General features: G+C 34.8%; 1 protein-coding gene across 4 annotated transcripts in view; it reads right to left on the minus strand.

Annotated features, from left to right (window-relative positions):
- ASCC3 (activating signal cointegrator 1 complex subunit 3) overlaps window positions 1-22,983 on the minus strand; it is a 379,520-nt gene that overhangs the window by 66,670 nt on the left and 289,867 nt on the right. The gene's annotated exons all lie outside the window — the stretch shown is intronic.

Raw genomic sequence — 22,983 nt, forward strand, 5'->3', positions numbered from 1 at the left:
TGTGAGGAAGAAATATCCCCCCCAAGAAAAAGAATAACAATCAGAATTACAGTCATCCTTTCTCTGGAATTTACCATCTTTGAGACGGTAAGCAAAGTTGATAAGAACATACTTAAATCTCTAGGAGTCAATAAACATTTATTAAGGACTGATTTTGTGCCAAAGACTGTGACAAATGGCAAGGATATAAAGAAAGGCAAAAATATGATCCCTTAAGGAGTTCACATTCTAATGGGGATACAAGGTATTGACATTGTAAATGGAAGGCAAAATCTGAGCGAAGCAAACAGAAAGTTTTGTTTCACAATCTTTCTTCCTTCTCATGAACCCTGTGGAAGTTGTATGCTTTTAATAATAACAAACTCCCATCTCTTGGCACTTTTTTGGTTTTTTTTTTTTTTTTTGCAAAGCAAATGGGGTTAAGTGGCTTGCCCAAGGCCACACAGCTAAGTAATTATTAAGTGTCTGAGGCCAGATTTGAACTTAGGTACTCCTGACTCCAGGGCCGGTGCTCTATCCACTGCAACACCTAGCCGCCCCATCTCTTGGCACTTAAAGATTTATAAGGTACATTCATCAAAAGATGGAGAGGTAATGAGTTCTAGATCTGGAGTATTGATTCTGCTCTTCAATACTTGGGTTACTTTGTATATGTCATTTAACTTTTATGTGCTTTAGTTTCGTGATTTGTAAAGTTAGACTAGAACTGATTCCTTTAGCTCTAGATTTATGATGCTAAACTGAAATGAGCAGAATAATCTGAGTTCTGTAGATGAAGAAACTGAAGCTTAGAGAGGTAAAGCTTCAGGATATACTGGGTTGGAGAAAGGATTTGTTACCAGAAAGCAGCACAACAAAGTACAATGAATGATAGATTTAGAGGCTTAGCAAACCAGTTTAAATCCCAGCTTTGTCATTTTATCACTGTTCAGTCATTTCAGTTGTGTTCAATTCGTCAACTCCAATTGGGGTTTTCTTGGTAAAGATACTGGAATAGTTAGTCATTTTCTTCTCCAGATCAATTTACAGATATGGAATCTGAGGCAAATAAGATTAAGTGACTTGGTTGGGGTCACACAGCTAGTAAATGACTGAGGCCAGATTTGAACTGAGATCTTTCTGAATCCAGGATAGGCACTCCTATCTACTGTGTCATCCACTGAGCCACTTGTTACCTGAGTGGCAAAAGCCAAGACCAATGTCTCTGACCCCAGTTTTCTCATCTCTAAAATGAGGAGTTTGCAGGGAAAATGGTGGAATAGGTCAGAAAATTCCAAGTTCTCTAGATTTCCTCTACAAACAGTCAAAAAAGCACCTCTGGGTGAATGTATAGTGGGCAAAAATAAACAAGAGTTGGGGGCAGAACAGTGGGACAACTAGAGAAGACTCAAAGAAAGGCATTGGGACCTAGGTTCAGACTGAGTGAAGTATAAACCCTTCTAGGTTAGCTCCCTAAAACAGCCAGAGGTGAGCCCTAGGGACAGCTGGGTTGAACACTGTAGCTACAAGAATTCTTATCTCCTGTAGAAGAGGAGTGTGAGAAATCAGGTGGAAAACAGGGACATCAGGTCCAGCAGTGGGGCCATCACAGTCCTGGGCAAGAAGGAACCAGCACATGCCTGAGGAGTAGAGAAGCCCTAGAGAATAGGCAGGGATGGCAAGGAGATGCTGCTGGCAAAGGACTTACAGGAGAACTGAGCTCTTGGTCTGGGTTCCAGGTCAGAGGGAACAACTGAAGGTTATAGTCCTCCTGAAGGGTTCTGTGGGAGTGAGAGCATTTCCAGCATAGTGTGCTGAGAGGTCCCAGCTGTGGCTTGGAGGGGGAGAGGAGTGCAGAGGTTGGGTCCAGGACAAAATTCTCGAGGTCATCCCCTACACCTCAGAACTAAAGTTGAAAAAACAATGAGCTGTTAAAAATTTCTTTCTTTCTTTCTTTCTTCCTTCCTTCCTTCCTTTCTTTCTAGTTTTTGTTTTTGCAAGGCAATGGGGTTAAGTGAATTGCCAAATTCACACAAGTAATTATTAAGCATCTGAGGCCAGATTTGAACTCAGGTCCTCCTGACTCCAGGGCTGCACTACCTAGCTGTCTGTTCAGTTTTTTTTAAATGAGCAAAGGAGAAAGAACACAATTGTAGACAGTTAAGGGAATATAAGGTAAACACCAAAAACTAATTACAAGGTACTCAATTAGGCCAAATTATTTACTATCTATACATGGAAATGTAAATCATATGTCCAAGATTATTATTAGTACATGGGTAGTTTGAAGGAAGGGATGGGACAGAGATGAATAGGATGAGAGTCTTAAAGGAATCTTAAAGGAAAAGATTTAAAAAAAGAGTCATCATCTTACATAAATGAGGTGTGAGAGGAAGAACTGATATAGAAAAATTACATGGGGAAGGAAAGCTATTAATTCTGGAACCTAATTTCTTTGGGAATGGGTTAAAGAGGGAATGATACATATTTGTGTATGCATAGATATATACATATATCTTGCATATATAAATGTATATAATATATATGCCTTTTAAATTTTGAAAGAATAAGAGAAGGGGATAGGGAAGGTATTGAGTTAGAGGGTGAGGGGATAGGATAAGAGGGTATATAGAAGGGTGTGCTTATCAATGGGGAGAGGGATACGGGAAGGATTATTGGAAGAGTGGTAGGTCAAGAAATAGGAGGGCAAGGTAGTGAATAGAAGTAAAGTAAAGAAGTAAGGAAGGACTGTTGTTTTCAGAAAATGTTACAAAAATGAGACATATATACAAACCAAACATATAGATATCTATGAATATGTATGTGTATTTGCATCTATGTATCTATGTGTGTGTGCATACACATACATGTAATGACTATATATATACTAATTTATATGTGTGTGCATGTATATTTGAATACATACATACATACAATATGTATGTGTATGTACTTGGCTAACAAGCCAAGACCAAAGTGGAGGGAGTGTTGGTACGTGATCTTCTCTTTGCAGATGACTGTGCACTCAATGCAGCCTCTGAAGCTGAGATGCAACAAAAGATTGATAGATTCTCTGTTGGTTGTGCTAATTTTGGTCTAACAATTAACATCAAGAAAACACAGGTGCTCTATCAGCCAGCACCACACCATCCATATGTGGAACCATAAATTACAGTAAATGGAGACATTTTGAGAACTGTGGACAAGTTCACTTACCTTGGCAGTGTCCTTTCCAAGGAGGTTCACACTGACAATGAAGTTAACACACTCATGCCAGAGCTAGCTCAGTATTGGGAGGCTCCGAAAGAAAGTATGGAATAGAAGAAATATTACCAAACTGAAGGTCTACAGAGCCACTGTATGCACCTGAAACCTGGACAGTCTACCAATGCCATGTCAGGAACCTGAATCACTTCCATTTAAATTGTCTTAGGAAGATTCTGAAGATCACCTGGCAGGAGAAGATACCAGAGGCACTTTCTTGAGCTAAACTGCCTAGTATTCCAACATTACTACAAAGAGTGCAACTATGATGGGCTAGCCAGATATATGCTTGCCAAAAAAACTATTTAATGGAGAACTCATATAGGGAAAGCACTCACAAAGGAGTCAGAAGAAATGATACCAAGACACCCTGAAAGTCTCACTGAAGAACTTTAGAATCGATTGTACAGTGTTGGAGACACTGGCATAGGACCACCCAGCATGGCGTGCCCTCCTCAGGGAGGGTGCCGTACTCTATACGGAAGGCAGAATGGAAGCAGCTCAAAGGAAAGGTGACATCCCTAAATTTAGAGTAAGCACCCCAAGTATTCACATGGACTAATTGTGCACAACCTTGGACTGATCAGCCATAGTCGAACACACTGTCATTTGCCTCAAACACAGTAATGTCATTTTGGTCTTCTTCAATAATGAAGGAAAAGAACCAACCAAGTATGTACATACACGTGTGTACATACATACATACATACATACACACACATATATAAAGATATATATATATATAAAGATATAGATATATAGATATGTTTATCTATCTCTATGTCTATACAACCCAAATATATGTATAATATATATGCACACACACATACATACACATGTGTGTATGTATGTATCTCCAAGCTTAACTGTGGCCATCCTGGAAGAAGGGGATGGGAGGGGAAAAAAATAAAGTAACAGAAAACAGTAGAGAATAGAAGAAAACCTTCAAGGAAGTAAAGAAAAGAAGGACATTTCGAACATAATGTGTAGTATTTATTATATAGGCTTTCTTGAAATAGAAATTGCTTTATATTATGAATCCTGTAGATAACCTCAAAGAGTTTTTCCTGTTTATCTAGCACACTTTCCAAACTGAGAGTCAGTCAAATGCACTAGCAAGGTACTAAGAGACAAGAGAAGGTATGAGCAAGGCAATCAAAACCAATGCCACTATGACTACCACTTCCCTCCAGACTCTGGTGGAAGTACCCTTAGACTGGTTGCTTTTCTAAGACCTACTGCCAGCTTGCTTGTTTCCATCATTCAAGGGAGCATACTCTTTTGAAACCTGGTCAGATCCCTGTTTCTGTTGTAGGCCCCACATCTAATAAAGGCCCAGAAATGAACTGTTCTTACTATCAAAAATCCTTGGCACTACCAAAGGGTTTAGTGTTAGATATGAATGTGGCCTTACCAATCAAAATAACACTAAAGAAGTTGTTTGTACATCAGCTGGCTTTATTGAAAGTCTATACTTATCAAACTGGATTGCTTGTTTACCTATTGAGCCTTACCTACTGTCATGCTGCTATCCACTAGGTATCATTAGCCTTTCCCACATGCCCTACAAACTGAACTCTTCTATATGTGTCATCCCCTCCAATGAGAGTGAGCACCCTGGCAGTCTTCTATGTCTTGACTTTATAATTGTTTTCCCAGCCCTCATTTCATTATAGTACTTCAGACTGTTTTCCTGATTTCTCGACTACTAACTTTCATCCAAGTATCTGTTGGTAAATATTTAACTGGCTCTCTAAAATTAAAAATAAATGTATGCACAAAAGTTTAATTTGTCATTAAATTTTTAGTATCACTTTTTCAAATCTAGGCAATAAAGAAAACAATACTAAAATCAAGTTCTGATTTGTATTATTTGCTGATTTCTGAGATGTAAATATGTATTCTGAAAATTTAACAATGAGCTTTTACAAGTTAGTTCAAACTGGCTCCAAACACACATACCTGCTTTGTTATAAATCTTTGGACAGTGTTTTGGTTGCCCTGTTCAACAACTGTTGACAGTCATTCTTCTCTATCCTATTGCCTACTTCAAATCTGACCTAAATGGTCTCTCTCTGCTGTGGCACTTAAGTCACAAAGTGACATAACTCCTAATATCCCACTGCTCAATAGAGAAACCTGAAACTAGGATCACCAAAGGAAGGAAAGGAAAAGATAGGGACAAAGTTAGAATTGCTTATTTTGAAATTAGAAACATTGCTCTCTTATTAAACAAATTCAATAATTTCACAAGTTTTTTCCTTAATGTAACAAAAATATTTACTTTTGAAAATTGAATTTTTAAAAATGCATATATTTCTTTTGACTATCAGATTAAATAATGTACTTATCTAAACAGTAAAAAAGTAAAGCAACTTATATCACAGAACATAAAATTGTTTCTTATATTTAAGCATACATATATATATGTAGATATGGAAACTTTGGATTTCAGTTTTTGCTAGATATTGTAAAGTCACAATAAATGCCTGAATATTAACTGCTAGAGAAAAGGATGTTTTAAAGGTCATAAATAAGTTTAAAAAAATTAAAATATCTATTTATAATCTCTAGAATATGGCTGAAAAGGTATGAGTTATATATCAATGCTACAAATAATAAGAAAGATGTCTAATCCTGTATAATGTATAAAAGTTAGAAATGTGGAAGAATGATTAGTTGAGTTATACAGAGATCAATGTAATTCATATACACAAGTAGGCCAGTAGAGATTATGAAGTAATCATTCCCTACTATAAATGTTATGATTAAAAGAAAAGCTGAAGGTTGCTCATTTCAATCAATTAAATGGTGGTCATTTTATAGTCCACATTAAATAGTCCAGGTGACTTCAAGAATTTTAGAACTGGGTGAATCTTTATCTTAGACTGGATGAATGCAGACCAGTCATCTTTAACTGATTGTGAACTTTCTCTCCCTCACTTTCTTAGTAGTTGCCTCCTTGTTTCACAGATGTTTGACTACCTGGCCATTAAAAGAAAGAACACTTGCTCTACTTCAGACAGGCTTTCCTGATTGCTTCCAATACCTCATTCCTAATTCTGAGGGTTAATCCATTTGCAAAGCATTTTCGTGAAGAAGTAATCACCCTGTCCTAATCACTACTGCTAATTATAATTACTTTATGATTTCTTCTAATTGCTAAGTGCTTCTTACAAATGCAAGTAGATGAGCACTTCTCAGAAGTAAGGACACTGACTGGTTCTGACACCCTGGGCTCTTTCAATTGGGTAACTTTTAGTTCTTTCATTTGGCACTGAGAAACAAAGCAGACCCAGAAAAGTGGCTTAACAATCATCATGTGTCTACTTTATATAGAATTGGAAAGGGAGGACATCCTCTCTACCATTCAATTCAATAAAGACTTGGAGTATACCGTGCCTGCTTTGTACAGCTCAGGGCTAGATCCTTCTAGCCAACATTTCTTGACTTTGTAGTTTACAGTCTAGCAATCTAGAACTATGGCCCCTAATATCTCAAATTAGAGCTCCTCAAGTTATCCAATAAGCCTTGAACTTCCCATGACATTTCCAACAAATTTCTAATGAATTCCCAAAGGGACACAGTAAAAACAAGGCAAACTTATGCACGAGGAGTGAGGCCACATATTCTCTTTGCAGTCTGATCCTCCAAAACAAGTAATGAAATGACAAGTTTCCCTCAATCAGTAGCAAAGGTCAGACCCTTGGAAGGCAATGTGGCATTGTGGACATAAAGGTAGATCTGTCATCAGGGATAAGAATTTGAATCTGGCTCTGCCACTTGCTGTGTGTGTGACTTTGGGCAAATCATTAAAAATATCCAGACCTAAGTTTCTTTCCTTAAAATGAGGGAATTGGACTAAATTAAAAAAAATATCTTCTAGCTCTCTATATTGACTATATGATCCCTTTGGATGTGTAATAGGAGCTGAAATGACTTTGTGCCTTTGAAACTCTTAAAAGTTGTCTCTAGGGAGGAAGATTTTGACAAGCAAAAACCTATTTAAAAACTAACCTATCTCTTTCAGATCACTGGGACAGTCCAAAATCCTTGCATTTGTTATTTATGAAGGTATTTTTTTTAAAGAGTTGTCAGTGAGGTAGAGGAACTTATGATATAGCCTTTAAAGGCAAGGATCATTGACTGCTTAATGAGTTGAATGGACTGAACTTATAGATACAGTTGTTCATTTACTCAAGAGTACCTAATGATTGACAGCCTTGACGATTGGCACTAAATGTATAGTAAGCAGAATTTGGAGTGAGTTTATTCCATTTATATCAGCAAGACAGTCAGAAACAGTCCTCGATGTGATGCGGTGTTGCAAATAAAAAGGTACATCATCTAGAAAGTAATTTCCATTGCTAGTCTGTTAAGTGCATAATTGTACTATAACCCTTTTTTAAAGGAGAGAGAGAAAATGGATTATGGAGAAGAACAAATAAAATGATACAAAGAAAATGAACTGATTTATGAAAAATTTTGTTTCTATGTGTGGGTCAAAAATGATTAAAACTAATCATTAATCATACTCTAATAATAGAAACATTAAGATGAGAAAAGATTCATAATAGTGTAAAGATAATGAAAACTAAGGCTATAATTAAGAAAAGATGAATATTGTTTACATTAAAACATTTCTAAGTTTTCATAACATCATAATGAAGAATAATTTCCCAAAGAAATGTGTTAATCAATCTTTTTAATAGTTTTAAAAATTTAGGTTCAGTAGAATAGTGTTTCACTAGCAATGGAATTCACAAATAAAATTAAATACCATTATTAGTAACAACAATAATAATAATAGGATTTATATAGGCCTTTAAGATTTGTAAAGTATTTTAAACAACTCCAATTATTTTTTCAATATTTCTGTTATTAGATTTAACCTTAATCATTAATTTTAACCATTTTAATGTATAAAGATTGATACCTGTTAACATTTTCTTCACAGATCAATTCCTTGTCTTTGTATCACTTTATTTTTACTATGTTATCATTATGACTGCTCTTCTTAGTTGTCCTTTTTGTCATTTAAAGGGGCTGTCTGGACATACTTTATAATTCACTCTACAATAGCTCACTCAGTCATCTTATCAACTCAATGGGTTCAATTATCATCACTATGAAGATGATTTCTAGATTATCTATTATATAACCATAATCCTCAACCTGAGCTACAGTCACACATCTTTAATGGTCTTCTGGACAGTTTGAATTAGAGATTCTATAGACAGTTCATACTCAACTTGTACAGAAAAGAAACATCTTACTCCACTCCCTATTTTTAAATTTTCCTTATTAATGTCAAGTATACCACCATCTTCCCAGTTACCTAGGAAAACAACTTTGGTGTCATTTTCAATTCTTCCCTTTCACTCACCATTCGTATTCAACCTACTGTCAAATCTTTTTTGTTTCTATACTCATAAAAATCTCTAGTATACCTCTCCTTTCTTCCACTCAAAGAGCCACAACCCTAGGCTGAGCCCTTATCACCTCTTACTTAAACCATTGTAATAGCCTTCTACCAATCTTTCTGCCTCAAGTTTCCTCTCTTCATTCCACTCCAGCCTGTACTGAGTTGCCAAAGTTTGGCAACATGTAGGTGTGATCATGTCACCATGCTAAAACATACACGTTAATTAAACTCTAATGGTGCCCAATCACTTCAGTGCCAAACATAAAATCCTATTTAGAATTTAAAACCTTTCATAATCTGGCCTGTCCCATTTTCCTTTTATATTTACTCCCTTTCATGCATTCTATGATATACTATACTGGCCTACTTTACTTCCTCTCACACTGGTACATCTCCAATCTGTGTGCTTCTGTCTGATGTCTACAATGTTCTGCTTTCACATCTCTGCCTCTGCCTCAAAAAAAACCAGCTTAATTCCAATGTTTGCCTAGGTCTTTCCTAGTCTATTCATTAGCTAGTGTCTTCCCTTCATACATGACATTTTATGTACTTTGCATATACCTGTTTTTACATGTTTTCCTAATTAGAATATATATATATATATATATATATATATATATATATATATATTCCTTGAGGGAAGAGTATGCTTTTGCCTCTGTATCCATAGGGATTTATCAGTGATTCACACATAGTAGTAAGTTATTCAAACAACTTATAACAAAATTTAAATCTAAAAGTATGTACCTAAATAGGTTTTAACCTAAAGTACATAGGCATTGCTAGCACTGAAATCCTTCAGTTTTTGTTCTTTTGTAAATTCCTTATTTAAAAAATAAATTAATATTTCAGTCCTCTATTCTTCTAAATGATTTTATTTTTCTTTCTTGAAAATATTAATAATTAATTAATAGAACATTAGAGAAAATTCTACCTTTGGAGTCAGGATGATCTAAGTGTCCTTTCCTGACAGTTAACCATATGACCAAGAGAATTCTATTAGAGAAACAAAATCTCAATTTCCTTTTCTGTAAAATGAAAAGGCTGGGTTTGAAAAACTCTCAAGTCTCTTCTAACTCTTGATTCTATAATCTTGTGAATTTGTTATAAGATAAATAACAAAGGATTAGTAAATGTAACATTTTGCTTTTTGAGGAGTGGTAAAATTACTCTCCTTTTAGACTTTCTTCTTCCTGTTACATGAAATCATAATGTATTACATTCAGTTTAATATGTTTCCAGCAGTTAGTACTATCACCTTGATTTACCTACTATCTTGCTAGGTTGTGATTTAAAATCAGTTGATTTTTATTGTAAAATTTGCTGTAGAACTAAGTATTCAACAATAATGGTGAAATTGCATCAGAGAATTCACTCAGAATTGAAGCAAGGAATATTGTCCAACCCTCATAATCTCCATTTTTAACAGTCATACTTACCACAACCTGATTTTTCAAAAGGAATAGACTTTGGAATTGCTCCATCTGCTGGTCTAGCAAAAAAAAATCAAATGACTGCAAACATGACAAGAGATCTTAATTCTTGCCAGAATCAAAGTCAAAGAAAAAAATGTATTTCTACTATATGTACACCAAAGATTTTAAAAGTTTTACCCTTAGCATTAATCTTCTCATTAATTTGCACTCAGTCAACACTGTTTACAAAAGCAATGTGACAAAATAATAGATTATACCAGACAGGCAGATGCAGATTCTATTGCCATTATAACAGTGATCCTAACTAGGAAAATTTATCTAACTATGCACTACCAACAAAAAAATGAGAAAGGGATAATGCCTGTTATTATCAGTCTAGTGACTGATGTTGAGAGATGCAGTTATGGCACAAGTAGGCAGAACACTGGTCCTGAAGTTAGGAGGACCTGAGTTTAAATCCTGTCTCAGCCACTTACTAGTTGTATGATCCTGAGCAAGTCACTTAACCCTGTTTGTCTTGCCTTAAGGACCATCTCTAGTTGTCCAGATTCATATCTAGTTACTGGACACAGATGGCTCCAGGGGAGAAAAGTGAGGCTGGAGACTTAGCACAGCCCCCCCCCACCCCCCCAACCTAATTCAAGTACATGTTATGGCATCACCTCCCTGATGTCCAGGTCTAATTTGAAAATGAAGGGCAAACATCATTATATTGCAAAAACAACTTTGACAATATAAGATGAAACAGATTCTCCAGCATAAGGAGATACATTTAATTTCTGTAACTGGAATCCTTGGAAAGTGAATTAATTCTTCTATGTCAGGAAGATAAGTATAACTATCTGGTTCTTGAAAGAAAAAACAAGCATTTTAACTACCAGTGACATGAAAGTGGTGACAAAGCTGAAAAAATATTCCATATTATGGTGTATTGGAAAGATCATTGGACCATGAGACAGAAGACTAGTCTCTAACACTTACTAGCTATGTGCTTCTGTATAAATTGATTAAACAGGGCAAGCTAGGTGGTGCATTGGATAGAACACTGGCCCTGGGTCAGGAGGACCTGAATTCAAATCCCACCTCAGACACTTAGTTGTGTGACCTTGGGCAAGTCACTTAAGTCCACTGCCACAAATAAAAAATAATAAAATAAATTGCTTAAACTTTCTGAGTTTTTGTTTTTTTTTCAATTGTAAAAAGGCTATTATGCTAATACCTAATCTATTTACCTGATAGGGCTGTTGGGAAGATTAGATAAATTGATATGGTAGATGGTAGGATAAAAAGGATGAAGGATTTGTAATTAGGACTCCTGGGTTCAAATCCTAATCATCACCAGCAGTGTGACTTTGGCCTTTCCTTTCCTGGTCTCAGTTTCTTCATTTACAAAATGAACTAAACTAGACTAGATGATCTCAAGCTTCATGGTAGAATGAAGAAAGCTATATTTGGAGTAAAGTTAGAATGGTTTATTAAGACATTAGGGACATTCCTCTCTTATTTAAAACAAACATATTCAATAACAAAAATGCTTTTTTGCAAGACCTAGTATTTGCAAATGTGCCAACTTCTTTCAATTACCAGATACTATTTATTGGTCTGAGACTCTCAAAATCTAGGTTTAAGTACTGGTTCTGACATTTAGACTCTGTCTCAGTTTTCTCTTCTGTAAAATGGAAACAGTAATTCTACTTCAACAGGATTGTAAGAAAAGCTTTATAAGAATTAAAGTGAATTACTATTATTATTTTCTTAAGTTCCTTCCATATCTATTTCTTATGAATGTTAAGTAAGTGGAAGCATTTGAAAACTGTTCAGTGCTAAATAAATGTAAGGTACTATTTTTAATATTCCATAGCAATAGTTTCCAAATTTTTTGAGTACAAGGAGCAATATTTAATAAAAAAAAGTTTCCACATTCAATGATTAAGAAAATACATATCTACCATAAATTCAATAATACTTTATAATTAACTTGTAGCTTATTAATTACAGCAGAAGCTTAGGCACACTTAAGTAACAACAATACATATCTGTGTAATACAATGTTATCTATTCAGTCTACAGAAGATATGTTTATTCCTCACTCAGTGGTTCAGGTCCTACCCATACAGTGAGAATTCAGATACTTCTTTGTAAATTATTTTGGTTTCCAAAGAAAGAGGTGATATCTGTTGAACAGATAGAACATCACTGTTATAGCAAGTGTATTTAATAGTTTGATAAAAAACACTAAAGGGGATGGAGCCAAGATGGTGGCATGAAGGCAGCATTTCCTGAGAAGTCTGACCCCCCCCCCCCAACCCCCAAAAAGCAAAGGATGGCTCTAGCCAAAATTTTAGTGGGGCAGAACCCACACAAAGACTGAGTGATACATTTTCCCAGTCCAAGATAACTTAGAACTTCCATGGGAAAGGTGTACTTCACCAGGACCCAGGGTTGAAAAAAAAAGCCTATGTGCAGCCCAGAGCAGCTCAGCCCAGCTCAGAGATCACCAGTAACAGCTTAAAGGGACAGTGAGAGAACTCTGCTGCACCTGGGTGAGTGCAGAGTGAGGAGCCCAACTGCAGAGCCTGCAGCGAGAAACGAGAAACCGGAGAGAGCAGCCTGCACCCCCAGAGATGGTAAGGGAAGTCTGCAGAGATTTCCCTGCTCTCCCTGGGGTAGGACTCTGCTGTTTGCCTACACTCCCATATTGCAGTTTGGGCTTCCTTACTAAGATAGCTGGATCCCTCCTTATAAGCCCCAGGGCAGAGGGAATACTGATCCATCTACATATCAAAGCATAGGCTAGAAAGCATAAGACCCCTGAGGAATAAAGGTACTGGTGGGCTGTCCCAAAAAAAACAACAACAACCCCAAAGCCTAGGAAGTGCTGTAAATTAGGCCTGGACTGAGGAAATGATTAAACAACAGAAAAAGAAGAATCTGACTATAGAGAATTACTTTAGTCCCATGGAAGATGAAAACACATACTCAGATGATGACAAAATCGAAGCTTCCATATCCAAAACCTCCAAGAGAAGTAGAAAATGGGCTCAGACTATGGATGGGCTCAAAAAAGACTTTGAAAAGCAATTAAAGGAGGTGGAGGAAAAATTGGGAGAAATGAGAGCGATGCAGAAAAATTATGAAAACCAAATCAAAAGCTTGGTGAAAGATATACAAAAAAAAATACTGAAGAAAATAATATGTTAAAAACCAGTTTAGGCCTAATGGAAAAAGCAGAACAAAAGGCAAATGAGGAGAAGAATGCCTTAAAAAGCAGAATTGGCCAGCTGGAAAGGGAGATAAAAAAGCTCTCTGAAAAAAATAACTCCTTCAAATGCAAAATGGAACTAAAGGAAGCTGATGACTTTGCAAGAAATCAGGAAGAAACAAAACTCTTCAAAAAAAATGCTCCAAATTAGAAGAAAATGTGAAATATCTCATTGGAAAAACAAGTGACCTTGAAAATAGATTCAGAAGAAATAATTTAAAAATCACTGGACTATCTGAAAGCCACGACCATTCTTCAAGAAATAATATAGCAAAATTGCCCTGAGATCCTAGAAGCAGAGGGTAAAACAGAAATTGAGAGAATTCGCCAGTCACCCCCAAAAGGGATCCCCAAAGAAAAACTTCCAGGAATATTATAGCCAAATTCCAAAACTCCCAAATCAAAAAGAAAATTCTAAAAGCTGCTAGAAACAGACAATTCAACTACTGAGGCTCCATAGTCAGGATTACACAGGATCTGGCAGCATCTACATTATGGGCTCCTAGGGATTGGAATATATTCCAGAAGGCAAAAGATCTTGGTTTACAACCGAGAATCAACTACCCGGCAAAACTGAACATCCTCTTTCAGGGGAAAAGATGGATTTTCAATGAAATGGGACTTTCAAATTTTCCTATCAAGATGTCCAGAGCTAAACAAAGTCTGATCTCCAAGTGCAGGACTCTGGTGAACCACACAGGGAGTGGAAGAGAGGGACTAACTATGAGGACCTTGATGATGAACTGTTTGTATTGATAACTCATATGAACTTTCTCATTTATAAGAGTTGTTAGAAGGAGCATATATAGACAGGACATAGGAAGGAGCAGAATATAACGGTATGATGTGGTAAAGGGATAGAGTCAATGGGCGATGGGGGAAAGTACTAGGAGGAAGGAAAAGGAGATGAAGAAGAAGCTGAGAGATTTCACAAGAAAAGAGTCAGGAAAAAGCTTTTTCAATGGAGTGGAGGGAGGGAAGGCAAGGGGGAATGAGTGAGCCTTCATTCTCATCAGAAATGGCTCAGGGAGGTAATGACACAAACACTTAATAGGGTGAGGAAATCTGTCTTGCCCTGGAGAAGGATGGGAGGAAAGGGACAGGATGAGGTGGAATGGGGGAAGGGGGGAATAAGTAATAGAAGAGAGGGAAGATTGAGTGAGAGGGTACTCAGATGCAACACACTTTTGGAGAGGGCCAGGATGAAAGGAGAAAGAGAATATAATAAATGCCAGTGGGGAGAAATAGAGTGGAGGTATAGCTAGTAATAGCAACTGAGGGAAAAATACTGAAGCAACTTCTCTGGTGGACTTATGATAAAGAAAGCAACTCACCTCAGAGACAGAAACATTGAAATCTGAACATAGACTGAAGTACAATTTTTTTTTCTCTCTCTATTCTTGAGGTTTCCCATGTTCTGGGGGGGGGTTATGTTTACTCTTACAACATTCAATTTACATCCATGTATGGCATGGCAACAATATAGAGACTGTCAGACACCCTTCTGTGGAGGGGGGGAGAGGGAAGAGGGAAATTGTAGAATTCAGAGCCTTGCAAAAAATGATGGGTACATATTACTATTGTATATAATTGGAAAACAAAAAAATGTTAAAAAAATGAAAGATGAGGCTAAGAACATTTACAAGTATCTCTTTGCTCTCTCTCCATATATATGTATATACACAGACAGACAGACAGACAGACAGACAGACACACACACACACACACACAGGTATTTCTGGCAAGGCAGTGGGGTTAAGTGACTTGCCTAAGGTCACACAGCTAGGTTAAGTTTTTGTGTCTAAGGTCACATTTGAACTCAGGTCCTCCTGACTCAGGGCTGGTGTTCTATCTACTATCCACCTAGCTGTCCTCAATATTTCTTGCTCAATAATTTGGAAACTTATACATTTTTATTTTTTTCCTTCTTTTTAAAAACAAAACTATTTCTCTGAATGAGAATTTCATAAAGAGTTGTATGGGTTGGGGTGGCTAGGTGGCATAGTGGATAAAGCACTGGCCCTGGAGTAAGGAGTACCTGGGTTCAAATCCGGTCTCAGACACTTAATAATTACCTAGCTATGTGGCCTTCGGCAAGCCACTTAACCCCATTTGCCTTACAAAATAACCTAAAAAAAAAAAAAGAGTTGTATGGGTCAAAGAAATGCTCTAAACTTAATATTCTGGGTGATCTGGAAACAGACAAAGAAAGAAAGGGACTTGTCTAAGGTCTAACTGTTGCCTTGTAGCAGTGGAATATGGGTCTGCGTTTATTAACCATCGTCTAATCACTATTTTTTAATATGTGACAAAATAACTTGGTAAAGTTTTCATAACGGTTTTTTACCAAGTAGATATAATAACCCTTCTGATATTTAATTTTTTTCTACAAATTTTACTGAAATCTGTAGGAGTCACTACATAGAAAGAACTACACAAACAGCTATTCATTCTTCATCTAACTGATAGCTTTAGCTATTATATGCTGTGTATGAGTCAATCAATAGAGATTTCTTCCAAAGGTTTCCCTTCATAAAAAGTTACCCCTTAGGGGGAAAAGGGGAAAACAACAGATGCACCTCACTCCTTTTGTCCTGAGGAATAGTGCATAATTTTATATATATATATATATATATATATATATATACATACATATATATATATATAAATAAAAATAATCTATTAAATTGCACCACATATCTTAGCAATTTATATATTGTTTTCTGTATGAAATAAACTGTAAGTCCTTGAATATTGGTCTGGGATTATTTTTATTTATACTCCCTCCCCACACCCCCATGCCAGCACAGTAGCACTTAGCACTCGGTGTTCAACAAATACCTGATTTCTACAAAGATGAACTAATTGACTAAAATGAAAAAGATGAATTCACAAAACTGATCACTGGGGTGGGAGGATAATGTGGGGAATTATATTTTCATTACAAGAGTTTCTTATTTACCAAAGAACTGACCACAGAGTTCATTTAAAAAGGATATCCAAAAACTAAATTATTTTAATTTATATTTAACTAAATAAATAGCAATATATTATAAATGTATGTAGGAATAAATATAATTTTTTATGGAAAGTGAAATATGCCCATTAAATAAATAGAATGTATTATACTAGTTTTCTCTTTGGTTGTATAGTTACTGGGAATGCTTGCAAAAGGTATAGTAATCAATATTTCTCTACTGAGCTGTTTACTATGATTTCTGGACAGGATGGGCAAAAGATCTATTTTGTTCTGAGTAACAGTAACAAAAGTAAATAATTCCCATAAGCAATTTTATAATGAGATAGATGCAAATGACTGGCACTAAATTGGGCATCTCTGGAAAAGGTAAAGATAAGGAAGGATATGCTGGTAAATATATAACAACTAGTTTTTCAAAAATGGACAATACATTTTTAATTCAAAGAGAATGGACATTTTAATAACTTTATTTACATAACTCCAAACCATCCAAAATGATGATACTATTTTATGGTTTTATTGACAATGTACTAATGTGCCCATCATTCCATAGCTCCTCCAACATCATTTATCATTATTTTCTGTCATTTTTGTCAATCTGCAGGGTATGATTCCTTACCCTGAAGAAAGTTTCATTCTAACAGAGGAAATAACATTTAATCATTAATCAAATTAATGGGGATTGGGAATAATGCATTATAAGGGTTGTTGTATCAAATGATATAATGTATATAGAGCTGTATGTAAACTATAGGATATAAACTATCAAATACATATTTTGAATATACATAAAATGTAAGTTATAAAATAATAAAGTATGTTAAAATCTATGACTTTTTAATACTCATAATAAAATTAACTTCAAAAACTTGAAAAACTTAGGAATTAATTTTCTAAATATTAATAAACATAATTGGGATCACAAATCTTTAAAAGAGGAAATAATTTCTTTGCATGACTAGAGGAAATGCAAACCAAAGAGTCCTAAGAAGATGGAGTAAAGTAGGAAAGGTTGAGACTGTCTCAAGGAAAAAGAGAATCAGGGAAGTAGGGAGACACTTTTTTTTCAGGACATTTACCATCTGTGCTTCTCTGAAGATGCCAAAGAACTATACTGCTTCTAAGTCAGGATGGCTCATCTTGCAAGCCCTGGAAGATATCCCATTAGGTTTCCCCACTAAGAGTAAAACAAAAAGCAGCAGATGGGTGGAAGATCTTGGGAGTGTTAGGAGGCTTATTTGGAAATGGAAGGTCATGAGCTCTGGTGGCATTCTGTTAACCTTTCCTTCACTTCATTTTTCCCCTATTGAACTCTTCATTTTACATGCTGTGTCACCTCCTCTACCCCCACCTTCCTTATTGTTTTTTTCTTGGATTTTCCTTTCCAATTATTCATTGCTTTTAATCCTTTTATATGTTTTTTATTTTTCCTAACTGACTTCTTTAAGAAATTTACTTGTGCTGTTTTCCATAAAATGGCTGAATGGTTGAAAACTGGGAAAAATTCATGCACTCAAACTTTCCTATCACAAATGCTAAATTACTAAATGTGCTCCATACAGATAGGAACAAGTAATCAGTCTGCTCTTAAAATAAGCAGCACAGAGTGAGGCCCAAACCTAGGAAATTTACTGCTGAATAAAAATCTTATTGCTTTGAGGCTATTTTTATATTTGGAATGGTTCCATTTTTTTTTTATACACACGTGAAACTGATACTTTTAGGCAAGATGCGAAGTTCTAAGAAATGAGAACTTCATCAATTTCAGATTTGGCATTTGAGACATAATTAATATAATATCCAGTTTCTGTTTATGCATGGCAACTCTGACAATGGGGTAGATCCTTTAAAAATTTATTGGGATTCTAGAAAAGATAGTACATTTTAAGCATATTTTGACTCCTTTCAATGTTATTAATAAGCAGGATTTTGAAAGAAATGTTCAAATTTGAGAAAACTAAGTTTTTATTTCCATTATTGTCTTAAAATATACAACTTTTACAAGTTCACTGAACAAATCAAATTATAATCATGTTTGTAATGCTGACATGGATTTTCAAAAATAGGCTTTTGGCTTTCAGTGCCAACATCATTAAGAGATTCTTCAAATTACTTTTTAAATGTCCTTTTCCCTCAGGATTTTCACTTATATCTAATTAGGCTACTTACCCCATGCCATGTAATTCCCTGTTGCCAAAACTGCTAAATGCTTCAATAAGTGGGAGGAGGGCATCAATGGAGCAAGACAGATGTAATGTCGTTGGTTAACAATAGAGGTGTGAAACGGCTGCCTTAATTATGAAGCTCATTAATTCACAGTGTTTGGAAAAAAAAAACTTGGCAAAAATTCTTTTAAAATGCCGAATCTTTTCAAAATAGCATCAGATTGTTAAAAACTTGAATTTTATATCTTTAATATGGCTTGATGGAAAAACTATTTGGTCAGTAATTTACATGTGCATCTAAATGAATATAATTCTAAGCTTTGAGATTAATAAGAAAATTTTGCTTCAAGTTTTACGTTTTCAAGATTACAATTTCATATTATAAAAATTTTAATAATTTAGACTAGAAAGCACAGATTACTGAGAGAATTAATTTACGTAATAAAAATGAATTCGCTAGAATGTCAAGATTTATGAGTGAGTTCTATTTATAAAGATAAGCTAACTGGGCTATTCACAAGAGAACACAGTAAGATTTAATGAGTAAAGCTGACTCCTAAAATTTAAGGAATAGTCCAATATACAATGAATTCATTCTTATGAAAACATACTTTGCCTATAACAGTATTAAACATTTATAAATATAAATACAAGTTTCTACATGCTCAGCATGTACAGGAATTTCTGTTTGAAGATGTTGCACCAGACAGTCAACTTTTTAAAAAAGGTTTAATCTTTTTTTTTTTTGCTTTTTTGCAAGGCAATGGGATTAAGTGACTGGCCCAAGGTCACACAGCTAGGTATTTATTAAGTGTCTGTGGCTGAATTTGAAGTCAGATCCTCCTGACTCCAGGGCTGATGTTCTATCCACTGTACCACCTAGCTGCCCCCAACAGTTTAATTTTTAAAACAAATTCTGGAGGATGAAATATTTTAAAGAATACAATAAATCAATCACAAATTAGTAGCAATTGTCACTTATATTGGATTTGAAAATTTTTAAAACATTTTATATAAGCTATCACATTTTATACAATGTGGTAAGAAAGGCTAAAGCTATACTCTTCCATTTAACAAATGAGAAAACTAAGATTCAAAGTTGTCAAGTGATTTCTGCATGGTTACATGCTAAGTGCCAGAGACAGGATTATAATAGAGGTCATCCTCACTCCAAGTCCAGTGCTCTAGCCACCATGCTATATTGCCTCTTCTTATAAAAATTAATTTCATCATAGCAATTGCCATTCTAGACCCCACCCCTAGTGTATCTGACCCAAAAGATTTTGTCATGAGAAAAGCTAGATAAATAATTTATCAGTTACTTAGAAACATCTGTCTGTTGTCTATCTAACTATGTGTCTGTTAAAAGCTCTCTGAATCTCTATTTTTGGCTCTTCTACCGCTTGAGGAAATGAGTCACCTGCTGTGACATAATACTTTGACTTGTCCTACACTTATCTCAGAATCATATAACAATATAATTTGAGATAGAATGAACGTTAGAAAACATCTAAACTTGTACAAAATGGTATTTCGGAACTTGTGGTTCATCTCATTATGTCATTTATGATTCTGTGAATTTAGTCATTTCTATCTTTAAAAAGTAAAGAACCCCCCCCCCCCAGATTGTTCTTTCACGGTAAGTCTCCCTTTTTTTGTCAATCATTTGAACTGCTTTAATTTTTATAGTTCTATTATACCTTTCTTGAGTCTGGCAACAAGAATTTAGGATATTATTATTTAATATTTTATTTTTTCTATCCTATTGGTTGATAGCCAGTATTTTCTTGTTTTCTTGTACCATTGAATATAATACATAATTCTCAGATCCTCTGGCCTAGGTTATATCTGTAGTGAGCAAAAAAGAACTTAGAATCTGTATTATTTATAATCTAGATGATGTGTTTTTAAATGAATTTTTACCATGTATCTCACATTGTAGAAATATAATAAATACTAGTCCACAAGCCAACTGTCTTTTCTATAGGAATAAGGAATTGGATGATTCAATAATTCATTCTCAAGGGAAGACACTCACTTTATCAATGCTGAAAAGTCAGTATGTTCTCTACACCTATAGCCTAGAGAATCTTCTAGAATATTGAGAGGCTAAGTAACTTGCCAAGGGTCATAAAGCTGATATGTGTCAAAAGTAGGACTCAAACCCAGGCCTTCCTAGCTTTAAAACTAGATCTTAAATCAGTATGCTGTGAAGTTTTTCTTAATTTCTAAAAATTTTTTTATGAGAGTGATATATACATATATCATAGCACCCTTAATGTTAACATGAGGAGACAAGCAAGTTTTTCTGAATGATTTCCTATAACAGAATATATTATAGTCAAATAACTTAGAAAAAGATTTAGAAAAGATGAGATACCACTATGTTTAATGTTTGATTTAACTTAGCAGTGGAAGATACATTCTCCAAACAAGATGTTTATAATGAACATGCTAAGGTCATAAATAGATTTAGCAATAAAGTTAACTTTGCTTGATGGTACTCTGATAACTAATATCAACTGAGGAATGAAACAAGGAAATATGTGCTTAACACTATCATAGAATATAAATGGAAGAGAGATTCTCTGTGGATGGAAGGGATCCTTAGAATCTTTCCTGCAGATGATATTGTGCTGAATGCATTAAGATCTGAAATACTAGAGTCCATAATAAATTTTTAAGCTAACATTTTACATATATTATCTCATTTGATCCTCACAACAACCTTAATGATGTGTTATTATTAAAATAATAATTATTCTATATTAAAATAATAGCAACAACAACCATAATAATAATAAGGTTGAAAAGATAAAGAATTAAGGGACTCATCAGGGTCACACAAATAGTAAATGCCTAGAGCAGAATTTGAACCCAGATGTTTCTGATTCCAAGGCCAACACTCTATCCACTGCTCTACACAGCTGCCTCCTAAACTCTCAAGGAGTTAGCGAACTATCCATTTGTAAAAAACAAGTAGATGTAAAAGACCTCTTGACCAGACCACTATAACCAGTTGAATGGAGAATACTCTAGCAGTATCGACAAAGTCTCTAAAGATAGACAACAAAATTGACTATAACTGAATGGAAGCAAGAGAGCAGACTACTTTATATTAGGGAATGGGATTCATATGACATTTTCAATTCAACCCAATCCCATTAAAATAAAAATCTATTAAGAGCCTATGTTGTGCTAGGCACTGTGCTTTGCATTGAGGATACAGTAATAAAAAGTCAGTGCTGGCCTCAATAAGCTTACAGTATAAAGTGGGAGACACACAAATGATTCCAAACCTCTCTGAAATTAGAATCCAATTTTAAACAAAAACAAATCTCCAATAATGCTATATGACTACAAATTATGGAATGCCATGGCCTTTGATGAATTAATCAAAACTGCAACTTGCCTAAAGGACCATGGAGAGACACATGGTAGCTGTAAATAGGCTGTAGTATATTATTAATTCAGCATACATACCAAGAAAACCCACTAAAGATATTTATTAGTGGAAAATGAGATGAGTTGGTAAGAAATGGTCTGTGCTTCACCAGTATTCATATAATGTGAAGAGAGGTAGACAAAGCCTACTTTTATAAAGAGAAGCACAAGATATAAATAAGTAACTTCCTTCATAGCTTACAAAATTCCATGGAATTTTCCCTGCTAAATAATATACTTCATAATTTTACAAAATTCTTTTAAATTTTTTCTGGTATATAATGTATTCCATGATTCAACAAATTAACTTTCTGGTTATTTGTTTTAATTTTAAATTCTATATTAGGTTCCTTCCACTTATTATAATTCTGAACTGATTCTTATGATCATCAGATAGTTTACCCTACATAAGGAGGTTACACTAATTTCATTATTATCCTGAGCAAAATATAATTAAAGAAATAATTATTCTCTAAAAAATGGTAAAATGAACCTTTAGAATAAACATTATTTTTTAAATCTGATATTGGCGATTATCCATAATACTAGTCCTCATCCAAGTAGCAAGTTGATAGTAGATCTGTGTAGTAGCTATCAAATGTTACATCAAATATGTACTTATTGGTTATCTGGCACTGTGTTAGGTATTGGCTTTATATAAAAAAACATCAATTAAACTGTTATTAGACTGGCAGATAGAGCACTGAAGAAACTTCAAGACTTCAAGAGGATCTCAAAGTATATACAGAGAGGTAGAAGCATGGGGAAAGAGTAAATAGCATACTGAGACACAATCTAACCAATGAAAAGAAGGAACATAGAAAATATTTTTCTTTTTGTTTAAATTGCTTCAACCTTCTATTTTTTAAACATGGTATAAAAGAAGGGTAAGGAAAATTGTTTATAGTGATCTAAAAATATAAAGAAAAAGTCATCTCTACTTTAAATGTTATTTTAGAAATAGTATATATGCAAAATTATTTGGCCCTAGGTAAAAATTCTAAACAATCACATGGTAACATTAATTT

Source organism: Macrotis lagotis, chromosome 5, assembly GCF_037893015.1.
Source record: "Macrotis lagotis isolate mMagLag1 chromosome 5, bilby.v1.9.chrom.fasta, whole genome shotgun sequence".
Lineage (NCBI taxonomy): Eukaryota > Metazoa > Chordata > Mammalia > Peramelemorphia > Peramelidae > Macrotis > Macrotis lagotis.